General features: G+C 45.6%; 1 pseudogene; it reads right to left on the bottom strand.

Moving 5' to 3' along the window:
• Positions 1–10,559, bottom strand: part of LOC107120859 — a 15,251-nt pseudogene extending 4,692 nt beyond the window's left edge.
• Positions 10,560–12,322: the final 1,763 nt, after the last annotated feature.

Consider the following 12,322-nt stretch of genomic DNA (forward strand, 5'->3'; position numbering starts at 1 on the left):
TAAAGAGGAGAAAAGAGGGCCCCCCCCCCCCCAATTTCTCAGGTTTTAATGAATGTTCTTAGATTATCTGAGGATGCAGGCATGGTCCGTGCCTGGCTTGGCTCCCACTTAGACCTGCTCTGAACTGTCCAAGGAAGAGGAGAATGTTAGGAGGAGAAGCACTCCTACTTTCCAAATCCCCATTCCTCACCTGCTACCTGGCTGGAGCATTTCTTGCCCGGCTTCTCTCCCCCCACCTACCCCCATCATCACACCTGACTCTCATGTTCTCCTCCACCAAGATTTCGCCTGGAACCTTCCATCGAGCCCAGCCGATTCCACTCCATGGGGTGGTGCCTCGGGAGAGCCACAGACAGGGGCCTTTCCCAGCTCTGCAACTGAAGAGTCTCCTCTTGAAACCCCTTTTTCAAGTGCCATGGACTGAATTAAAGACCTAAAGAGAGCCAGCATGGCGTAGAGGTTAACAGTGATGGACTCTAATCTGGAGAACCGGGTTCGATTCTGCTGTCCTCCATAGAAAGCCAGCTGGGTGACCTTGGGTCAGTCACAGCTCTTTCAGAGCTCTCTCAGCCCACCCAAAAATAAGTCTAGCTGGCTAAAAGAGCTAGAGCTTCAGGCCACCAGACAATCCTAGGATCTCCTAGCTATACTACACAGAATGTCATACAATAATTATAATTGCAGACTTTAGATACGCAGATCAGAAGCTCCGCCACTGAGCAAAGGTCCCTTCTCTAGTCAAATTAATGGTGCCTTCCCTCCTCTCCTCCCATCAGCCTGATTCATGGAAGCAAAAGACTGTAGGAGAGCCACTCCGAGTCAAAATAGAAAGGCCGAAGAAGAAAACATGAGCAACAGTGATTTCCTAGCAGGAGCCTAACTGGATATCATCCTTCTCTTCATCAACAGGTTTCTCTTTACAGCATAAAAGTATTTTATGTTTTCTTTTTCAGGTGCTGTAAGATCCCCAGATGTGGGGGCTCTGTTCTTTTCTTTGTGGCCAATGAAAGTGTGCCCTGAAATCAAAAACTGTCAAAGGAAGACACCACTCTCTCCCATCTCTTCCGTGATCATAACAGAAGGGAAAAGATCCTTACCTAGAGAGGCCATGGTCTCGAAATTTTCCTCTGTAACATCCCAGAAGAGTTTTCGTTGGCCTGGATCCAGTGGCACCCATTCCTCCTCTGTGAACAACACGGCAACCTCCTCAAAGGACACTGGGGATCTCTGAAAGAGGAAAATATGGCCCACTTGATCGTCCTGTCCCTGATAGAGATGTGAAGGCCCAGAAAAAAACCAGAAAAATTCGGGAAAAAACCCAGTTTTTCCCCATTTTTCCCCCTGAAGCCTTTTTTGTTTTTTCCCCAAAAAACTGGAAAAATTGAAAAAAGAAAAGAAAAAAAAATTGATTACGGAACATTTTATGTTAACATGATGAATAAAATATTTTAAGACAAGGTGTTCAAATATTTTCCAAATCATTTCTAAAAAATATGCATGGTATCAGATTGATCTAATTCACTGTGTACTGAGGACAAGGTTACCAACTGAACTCTCCAATGCAAGAACAAGATGCATTTCTTCCTTTAGGAGGTGCTATTGTCACAAGAAAAGAAAAAGGTTTCAGTTTTGTTTTTGCATGTGGGTGGATATTCTGTTTGTAATAATTCTTTGGATACACTACATTTTTAATATGCTAGTTGTGATAATTTAATGCCAAGTAAAAATGTCCATAGTCATAAGAACATAAGAGACACCAATGCTGGATCAGGCCAAAGGCCCATCCAGTCCAACACTCTGTGTCACACAGTGGCCAGAAATACCAGGTGCCATCAGGAGGCCATATTTTATGTTCCTAGTCATATTTTATGTTCCTAAAGTAACAGAATGACTTTCAATCTGGAAAAGAAAAAAGAAGTGCTAATGTAGCATTTTTTTTTAATTTTTCCGAAAATATCTGGTTCCCCCCCAAAAAAAACCAGAAAACACCCCGGGGTTTTTTCCGAGCTTCAAAATTTGCGGAAATTTTACATCTCTAATCCCTGACCATTCAAGAAAGAATCCCATCGGCCAGTCAACCGATTAAAAAACACAATACATCAAATTGATGGCAAGGAGAATTGCATTAGTTTCTTTTTTAGACTCTGACAGGTATTATATATTAAATGTCTCCAAGAACTATAAAATTAATGCTTGTTCGCCACCTTGAGCCAGCTCCCCGGCAAGGTGGGATACAAATTGAAAATAAATAAAACAGAGAATTGCAAAGAACTGGGCTTCTCTTGGTCGAATCCAGTTAAATGTGTCTGCGGGGGGGGGGGGGGAAAAAGACACGTGCATGTTGACATTATACTACCTTGCACTTTTAACCCCAGAAATATATGGACACTGTGTCTTTAGAGAAGATTTCTGCTTTAACCATTTCTGTCTGCAGAGATGTTCTGTGTTACTCTAAGGGTTGCATCCAGCTCTGTAAACATAAACTGCCCTAATTAAAGTAAAGGTGTTTCGTGTTCTATTTTTCCCCCCCAAACCAAAAAGTGATTCACCCTAGGCTGTGTGATCCTTGGGACTTGGTGGGTGAGAGATGCAGGGCAGAAACACCCGGCACAAACCTGCTGCCTCAGAGACCTTTGCAGACATTTGTGCAATGTGGAATAACGGCAAACGGTACATCATGTCCTTGAACTGCAGCTAAGCTACTGCATCACTTGGAACAGATTTTGGACTTTTGTAATAGAAACGCCTTAAGGCAAAGATAAATGTGTGTGTGTAAGTGCTGTCAAGTCGTTTCTCAGTTGTTCTATCCTTAACAGCCTTGCTCAGGTCTTGCAAAGGGAGGGCTGTGGCTTCCTCCATGGAGTCCATCCATCTCATGTTGGGCCTCCCTCTTTTCCTGCTGCCTTCAACTTTTCCTAGCATTATCGTCTTTTCCAGGGACTCTTGTCCACTCATAATGTGATCAAAGTACGATAGCTTGGTCACCAGCGACAAATTCTTTCACTTGAGAATCCTTCCTAGCTCCTTCACAGCTGCCCTTCTCGGTCTCCATCTCCTTCTGATTTCTTGGGTGCAGCCTCCCTTTTGGTTGATGATGGAGCCAAGGAACAGAAAATCTTGAACAATTTCAGTTTTTTTCATCATCAACCGAAAAGTTGTGTAGTTTGCTGGCACTCATTACTTTTGTCTTCTTGATGTTCAGCTATAACCTTGCTTGGGCACTTTCTGCTTTAACTTTCATCAGAAGACGTTTCAGGTCTTCACTATTTTCTGCCAGCAAAGTGATATCACCTGCATATCTCAAAGAGTTAATGTTACTCCCACCAATTTACCTTCCACCTTCATCTAAATCTCATCCAGCTTTCCTTAGGATATGTTCTGCATATAGATTTAAGAGACCACGAGATAAAAAGCATCCTTGTCTGACACCTTGGCCAACTGGAAACCCTTGTTTCTCCATATTCTGTCCTAACAATAGCCTCTTGTCTGGAGTACAGGATGTGTGTCAAAACAAAGAAAAAAATACTGCAAAAAATTACTAAACTGAGGGACAGAAATTATTTTTATCTGTAATAACAACATGAAAGTGAAGAGCCTCAAAACTGGCCACCAGCTTCAGCAATAAAGAATAAAAACACTGCGGCCCAGATTCACCCCGGGAACATTAAGAACATAAGAGAGGCCGATGTTGGATCAGGCCAAAGGCCCATCCAGTCCAACACTCTGTGTCACACAGTGGCCAGAAATACCAGTGCCATCAGGAGGTCCACCAGTGGGGCCAGGACATTAGAAGCCCTCCCACTGTTGAACCCCCCAAGCACCAAGATGACAGCGCATCACTTGCCCCAGAGTCCCTATCTATACCTTGTGGCTAATAGCCACTGATGGACCTCTGCTCCATATGCTTATCTAATTCCCTTTTGAAGCCGTCCATGCTTGTAGCCACCACCACTTCCTGTGGCAGTGAATTCCAAGTGTTAATCACTCTTTGGGTGAAGAAGTACTTCCTCTTATCCGTTCTAACCCGACCGCTCAGCAATTTCATGGAGTGCCCACGAGTTCTTGTATTGTGAGAAAGGGAGAAAAGTACCTCTTTCTTTACCTGCTCTTTCCCATGCATAATCTTATAAACCTCGATCATGTCACCCCTCAGTCGTCTTTTCTCCAAGCTAAAGAGCCCTAAGCGCTTTAACCTTTCCTCATAGGGAAAGTGTTCCAACCCTTTTGTTGCCCTTTTCCAAAGCTATAATATCCTTTTTAAGGTGTGGTGACCAGAACTGCAAACAGTATTCCAAATGAGGTCGCACCATTGATTTATATAGGAGCATTATGATATTGGCTGATCTGTTTACAATACCCTTCCTAATAATCCCCAGCATAGCATTGGCCTTCTTTATTGCAGTCACACACTGTCTCGACATTTTCAGTGAGTTATCCACTACAACTCCAAGATCTCTCTCTTGATCAGTCTCTGCCAGTTCAGACCCCATCAATGTGTATTTATATTTAGGATTTTTGGCTCCAATGTGCATCACCTTGCACTTGGCCACATTGAACCCCATTTGCCATGTTGACGCCCACTCGCCCAACTTTGACAGATCCCTTTGGAGTGCCTCACAATCCTCACTGGTTTTCACCACCCTGAACAACTTCGTATCATCCGCAAATTTAGCCACTTCACTGCTTACTCCCAACTCCAAATCATTAATGAACAAGTTAAAAAGCAGTGGACCAAGTACTGATCCCTGCGGTACCCCACTGCTTACCACCCTCCACTGAGAAAATTGCCCACCTACACTCACTCTCTGTTTTCTATGAACTAGCCAGTTTTTGATCCATAAAAGGACTTGTCCTTCTATCCCATGATTTTTGAGCTTACTTAGGAGCCTTTGATGAGGAACTTTATCAAAAGCTTTCTGGAAGTCAAGGTAAATAATATCTATTGGATCCCCCTTGTCCACATGTTTGTTCACCCCCTCAAAGAACATTAACAGGTTAGTGAGACAAGATCTTCCCTTACAGAACCCATGTTGAGTCTGCCTCAATAGGTTTTGTTCATCTATGTGCCTACTAATTCTTTCCTTAATAATGGTTTCCACCAATTTACCCGGTATCGACGTCAGACTGACAGGCCTGTAATTTCCCGGATCTCCTCTGGAACCCTTTTTAAAGATGGGAGTGACATTAGCTACCTTCCAATCCTCAGGAATGGAGGCAGATTTTAAGGAAAGATTACATATCTTTGTCAGGAGATCTACAAGTTCACATTTGAGTTCTTTCAGAACTCTCGGATGTATGCCATCTGGGCCTGGTGATTTTTCAGTTTTTAAGTTGTCTATCAGTTTTAGGACCTCCTCTCTCATCACCTCAATCTGACTCAGGTCTTCCAACACCCCTCCTGAAATCAGTGGTTCTGGAGTGGGCAAGCACTTCTCATCTTCCACAGTGAAGACGGAGGCAAAAAATGCATTTAGCTTCTCAGCCATTTCCCTATCATCCTTCAATACTCCTTTTACCCCTTGGTCGTCCAAGGGCCCCACTGCCTCCCTGGCTGGTTTCCTGTTTCTAATGTATTTGAAGAAAGTTTTATTGTTGGTTTTTACGTTTTTTGCTATATGCTCCTCATATTCCCTTTTTGCCTGCCTGACCTCAGACTTGCATTTTATTTGCCATAGCCTGTGTTCCGTTTTATCAGCCTCACTGTGACTAGCTTTCCACTGCTTAAAGGAATTCTTTTTACTTTTTACAGCCTCCATTACTCTGTTTGTTAACCATGCAGGCTTTTTCCTATACCTGTTTGTGCCTTTCCTAACCTGCGGAATATATATTTTTTGAGCTTCTAGGATCGTAGTTTTAAATAGATCCCAAGCTTCCCCAATTGTTTTGACCCTTTCTACTTTTCCTTTCAGTTTCCTCCCCACGTGTCCCCTCATATCAGAGAAATTACCCCTTTTAAAGTTAAAAATGGTTGTGTGAGTCTTTTTGGCCAATTCTCTATTTGTACAAATGATGAACTCAACAACATTATGATCACTGTTTCCAAGCGGTGCAATCACTTTTACATCTCTCACCAGGTCTTGAGTGTTACTTAGGACCAAATCAAGGATCGCCTCTCCCCTGGTAGGTTCCGTGACCATCTGCTCCATAGCACAGTCATTTAGAGTGTCTAGAAACTCAATCTCTTTTTCCCGACTAGAACACATATTGACCCAATCAATGTGTGGGTAGTTAAAATCACCTATTATTACACAGTGTTTTTGTCTAGTTGCTATCTTTAAGGCATTCATCATTTTATAATCCTCCTCTATCTTTTGATCTGGTGGGCGATAACAAACTCCCAGTGTTAAGTTTCCTTTTGGCCCCCCTATTTCAACCCATAGAACTTCCAGAAGCGAATCCAATTCACTTAGCCTCTCAATCTTTCTAGACTTTATACCCTCTCTGACATACAGAGCTACCCCACCTCCAACCCTTCCCCCCCTATCCTTCCGATATAATATATAACCGGGAATCACTGTGTCCCACTGATTTTCCTCATCCCACCAAGTTTCAGAAATACCCACAATGTCTATTTTTCCCTCCGACACCAAGCACTCCAACTCCCCGATTTTACCTCGGACACTTCTAGCATTTGTATAGAAACAGCTGTAATTTCCCTTACAAGTTAAGCCTGCATCCTTCCTCTTGCTATCTCGAGTCGTTGTCCGGCAGTCCATGTCACCAGCCATGGCCTCTGTGGACAATTTCAATCCACCTCCCTGTAGAAAAGCAACCGGTACCCCCTCACCTCTCTCAGATGAGCCAACCCGAACCAGAGACTTTTCATCTCCTGTCGGCTTTCCCCCAATATTCAGTTTAAAAGCTGCTCTGCCACCTTTTTGATTTTAAGTGCCAGCAGCCTGGTTCCTTCTCGGGACAAGTGGAGACCGTCTCGCCTGTACAGCTCCCTCTTGTTCCAAAAAGTATCCCAGTGCCTAACAAACCTGAACCCTTCCCCCCTACACCATCGTCTCATCCACGCATTGAGACTCCTGATCTCTGCCTGTCTCTCCGGCCCTGCGCGTGGAACAGGTAACACTTCTGAGAAGGCTACCTTGGAGGTCCTGGACCTAAGTTTCCTGCCCAGCAGCCTAAATTTCTCCTCCAGGACCTCACGACTGCATTTCCCCACATCGTTGGTGCCGACATGCACCACGACCACTGGCTCCTCCCCAGCACTATCTACCAGCCTATCTAAAACACGCGTAATGTCCGCTACCTTCGCACCAGGCAGGCAAGTCACCATACGGTCAGTACGCGGGTTCGCCACCCAGCTGTCTACCTGCCTAAGGATCGAATCACCCACTACCAAGAGCCCCCCTCCCACCAGATCCAGAGTGGGACATATCTAACAAGTCCCCGAGAGTCTTTTCTGTGTGCCTAACTGACTGTCTCTGCTTCTCCAGGTCAGCTACCTTGGCCTCAAGGGAGCAAACACGTTCCCTGAGAACCAGGAGCTCCTTGCACCGAGCATACACCCAAGACTTCTGCCCAGTGGGCAGATAGTCATATATGTGACACTCCGTGCAAAACACTGGATAGCCCCCAGCCCCCTGCTGGCATTCTGGCTTCATAATTCTTTTAAAATAAGTAAATATAATCCCCCTTTTAGAACCCTTTGAATTTATGTGGTTTTTCTTGCCGAAGTCAATTTACCTTACGGGGAAGACAAAGAGCCTAGGGTTGGCTTTCTGGCTCTTCTTGGGCTTCTTACAGAGTCCCTAGGCGAAGAGCCACAGGCAAAGAGCCCTTTAGCTCGTGCCTCTGGCAAGGTGCTTTCTTAAATACTCAATAACAGTCAATCACAGACAAACATTCCTCTGCTATTCTGCAAGGGAAGCCACGATCTACTCCCAAGAAGTCAGGAAGGCAGAAGAAGCACGGATCGGAGATCCCCCTCCTTCACAAAACAAACATAGAGACCAGTTTCCAGCTCAGAGGTCTTCCTGCGGGTGATGCTCATTGGAATCATATTCTAGAGGAAGTAACAGTAGGTATTTGAAATACCTCCATAACAGAAGCAAAACATGGCCAAACGCATCTTTTGGGTTTCATCCGCAGGGTATGCAAAAAACAAAACAGTGAGTGCAGCGAGCTATGGGGGACAGTAAGAAAGATAAGAACAGATAATGAACCCCGCTGGATCAGACCGGGGGTCTGTCTAGATGCAAAGAATAAAAAGAAGTCCAGGCTGGGTGTACGGAACACATTTAAGTGGGTGAAAACACAAGTAACCCCCCACCCCGTGCACAGTTCTTGTCCAGGAAGCCTCCCTCTTGATGCTCCCTACGGCCAGCTCTTCCTCCTCCAGTCCTGTTCACACACATTTTCTCTCCCCTCCCCTATTCTTGCCCAGGAGCTGCGGATGAAATCCAAAACTCACCTTTCCTGCAGAAAAGCAAAGGCCAACTTCACTCTCCGTCCAGGGGAAACAAGAAAGAAGAGAGGCCCTATGGAACTGCATATCCCATAAATTTCCATCTTCCTCTCGAGGGAAAACCTGGACACCTAGAAAAGGCAGGGTTGAACTCTCCAGTGCTTGCAAGGCCTTCTGGGATATGTAGTCCCCTGCAACAGCAAAACCCAAACAGAATTTAAAAAAACAAATATTGGGAACACAGAATACAAGGTTTCTTTGCTCATTTGTTGCTTTGTGGCGAAGCTTCCTGTGTGCATGAAAAAAATCTTCTTTCTTGCTTTATAAAATCCTCTGCTCCGGTGATCTCTGTCCTCTTCAGGCTCAATACAAAACTTACCTCATGGCAGCAACCCAAAGCCTTTACACTTGCTACCCTATGAGCATCTTGTCACTGAGGGGGAGGCTTATACCATGAGAATGAAAAGGAAATAGTGCAAAAGTGGTCTAGAAAATTCAAGAGGGTCAAAGGATGATACCACCCCCCACCCCCGGCGTTCATAATAAGGGGGAAAGAGCCTTACACAGAGAGGCCACCGCCTCATAATTTTCCTCCATCACTTCCCAGAAGACCTTTCTCTGGCCTGCATCCAAGAGAGCCCATTCCTCCGGCAAGAAGAACATGGCTACTTCCTCAAAGGACACTGGAGATCTCTGAAAGAGGAAAATATGGCCCACTTGATCATCTATTTCTGTCCCCGACCATTCAAGAAGTAACCCATCACTCGCTCAAAGGATTAAAAGAATACATCAAGGCGATGGCAAGGAACGTTGCATTCATTTTTCCCCCAGCCTCTATAATAACTCCAGTTATACTGAAAGTCTCCAAGAAATACCAATTCAGAAAATTGTACAAAACTGGGCTTCTCTTAGTCCAGTTCAATTAAATGAACAAACAAAAGAACCCTAATTGACTGTAAAAAAACTGTCACCTATACTACTGGTTTAAAGCCAGAAATACATCAACATTGTGTTCCCAGAGAAGATTTCTGTGGAACTTTTAAAACTTACATCCAGCTCTGTACACATAAACTGGCCTAATTAAACTCACCATCTCTTTCATCCTATTTTCTCCGCTAACAAACCCAAACCTGCTCATTCCAGGCTGCGTGATCCTCATGGCTTTGCATGCGAGAGCTCAGGCAGGGCACAGAATATCCAACACAAACAGGCTGCCTCAGAGAGTTTTCCAGATATTTGTGCTTTGTGAAACGACTGCCGTTTGTAAAACATGCCCTTGAACTGCAAGCCAGCTACTGCATCATCCCAACAAAATTTGGATTTGATGCAACAGAAAGGGTTTAAAACAAAAATAAACAGCCTGCAGAAAAATTACTAAACTGTGTGTGTGTGTGTGATTTATCTACAATAAAATGAAAGCTAGAGGCCTCAGAATTGGCTTCAGGATGGCTGTGGGAGTCCCCATTGCCAAAAATGGAAGGGAATGGTCAAATCCTGGCCCAGATTAACAACAGAAATGACCCCTAATGTTTTGCAATGGAAGTGAGAGTTTATTCCCGGGAAGCCAGTTAAAGCGGAGGCAGCCCAAGCAGGGAGAGTGGAGTGTATGCCCTCCTTCACAAAACAAACCTTCAGACCAGTTTTCAATTCAGAGATCTTCTTGAGGATGATGCTCATTGGGATCGTTCACCAGAGAAAGCAACAGTCTGTATTGGAAATACCATTACAAGAGCAAAATATGGCCAAATGCCCCTGTAGGGGTTAGCCCGTGGAGCGAGAGCAGCCAACTAAAGGGGCCCAGTAAGAACAGGCAACAACCCCTGCTGGATCAGACCGGGGGACCGTCTGAGTTTGAAGAATAGCAGAAGCCCAGGCTGGTTGCAAAGAACACATTCGGGTGGGTGGGGTGAAACTAAACCCCCGCGCTGCTCTTGCCCCGGGGAGCCTCTCTCTCTCCCCATGCTCTTTCCGGCCAGCCTCTTTCACTTTCGTTCACACAGGTATTTTCTCTCCCCCTCCCCCGTTCTTGCCCAAGAGCTGGTTTGGGAAATCCTCAACTCACCCTTCCTGCAGACGAGCAAAAGCCAAATTCTCCCTCCAGCCGGTGGACACGAGGAAGAAGGCAGGCGCTACCAAACTCCATTATCTCCCAAATTTCTCCGCATGGATTTTTTTAAAAAGCCCGCCCCCTTCAAATGCCTGCAAGGCTTTCTGGGAAATGTAGTTTCCTGCAGCACCCAGACCCAGAACAAAAAGAGAAGGTTATTTGGGGACAGGGTAAAAGCCAGAACAAACGGGAATTAAACACACAATAGTACTGCAATAAACAGCAGCATGCATTACAGGCGCATGACAGGCGCGCGAGAACAATATTCTAGAAGTGAAAACAGGGAACTCTCACACTTTTGTTAACCCTTTCCAGGCCAAAATGCCTCCGGAACAAACACTAAACAGACAATAGCACCGCAAAAAACAGTGGCATGCATTACAGGCATTCCAGAACAGTATTTTAGAAGTGGAAACACGGAACTCTCACTCTTTTAGCACCAAAGTCACAAAAAGACTGTGACTGAATAGTTTTATCAGAGCCCCATATATCGATGGCATATGAAATGCTTACGTCTTCCTTTTGGGTAAAGCAAAGAAAACAGGTTAAGGAAATGATTCTGGAGCTATCCATGATTGTGTGAACTCAATATAAGTTAGGAACCACCAACACCTGGTTAACACATAAGCTTTATTCTGTTTGAGAGATGTTCTTCTCCATTACTTATGCAATGAAATAGGGGGTAAGTAGGTTTGAACATGTTCTTTCTCACATAGGTTTTGGTTCTATACAATTATACTTAGTTATCCAGTCTGGTTTCATTTAGGGTTGCCAGCCTCCAGGTGGGGCCTGGGGATCTCCCGCTTTTACCACTGATCTCCAGCTGATAGAGATCAGCTCCCCTGGAGAAAATGGCTGCTTTGAAGGGGAGACTCTATGGCATTGTACCAGGCCGAGGCCCCTTCCCTCCCCAAACCCCACCCTCTCCTGGCTCCACCCCCAAAGTCTCCAGGTATTTTCCAAACCAGATTTGGCAACCCTAGTTTCATTGCTATACTATATTTTTTAGAAACTATTGAACTCCATGTGAATTGGGCAACTTTTCCATTGAAGTGCAATTTTTCATACATCACCAAGTAAGGCTTTGCACCAATTCTGTTATTTCAATGTACAATTACCAAGATGCAAGTATTGATGTTTACATATATATTATATTACTAGGGAGCAAAGCCCGTTGAGACAACGGGCCCCTAGACCCCCGAGAGAGAGAGAGAGAGATGAAGGAAGGAGAGAGAGAGAGAGAGAGAAAGTGGGGGGGCTCTCTTTTCCCCCCACTGGACTCCATGGGAGTAGACCAGGCCTCGCCTTTTGCCCATAGCAACCCGTGGGAGTAGACCTGGGCTCCCTCTCCCGGGTGAGGTGCGGGGGGCAGGGCACACGACAAAACCACACCCCCTGCTTCCGGCCGCCCCGCTTCCGGCCCTCATTCAGCCAAGAGGAGGCAGGAGAAGAGGGAGGGTAAGTTGCTTCCTCCTCGCCTCTCCCCACCCCTGCCTGCCGGTGCCTGGGGCCAGGGAGGGCCTTGGAGGGACTTCCTCGCACTCCCGCCGGCCGGGCCCCTGATGTCAGGGGGTGTGGCATATGCTAATGAGTTATGCTAATGAGTTCCCCTGGCTCTTTTTCTACGAAACGACCCCTGGCTGGGGGGGGAGCCGGGCCCCTGATGTCAGGGGGTGTGGCATATGCTAATGAGTTATGCTAATGAGTTCCCCTGGCTCTTTTTCTACGAAACGACCCCTGGCTGGGGGGGGCGGGGGGAGGGGGGAAAACAGGCGTGCGATAAAGGGGGGAGGAATCCG

Source organism: Gekko japonicus, unplaced genomic scaffold (assembly GCF_001447785.1).
Source record: "Gekko japonicus isolate JY-2015 unplaced genomic scaffold, Gekko_japonicus_V1.1 scaffold6270, whole genome shotgun sequence".
Taxonomy (NCBI): Eukaryota; Metazoa; Chordata; class Lepidosauria; order Squamata; family Gekkonidae; genus Gekko; species Gekko japonicus.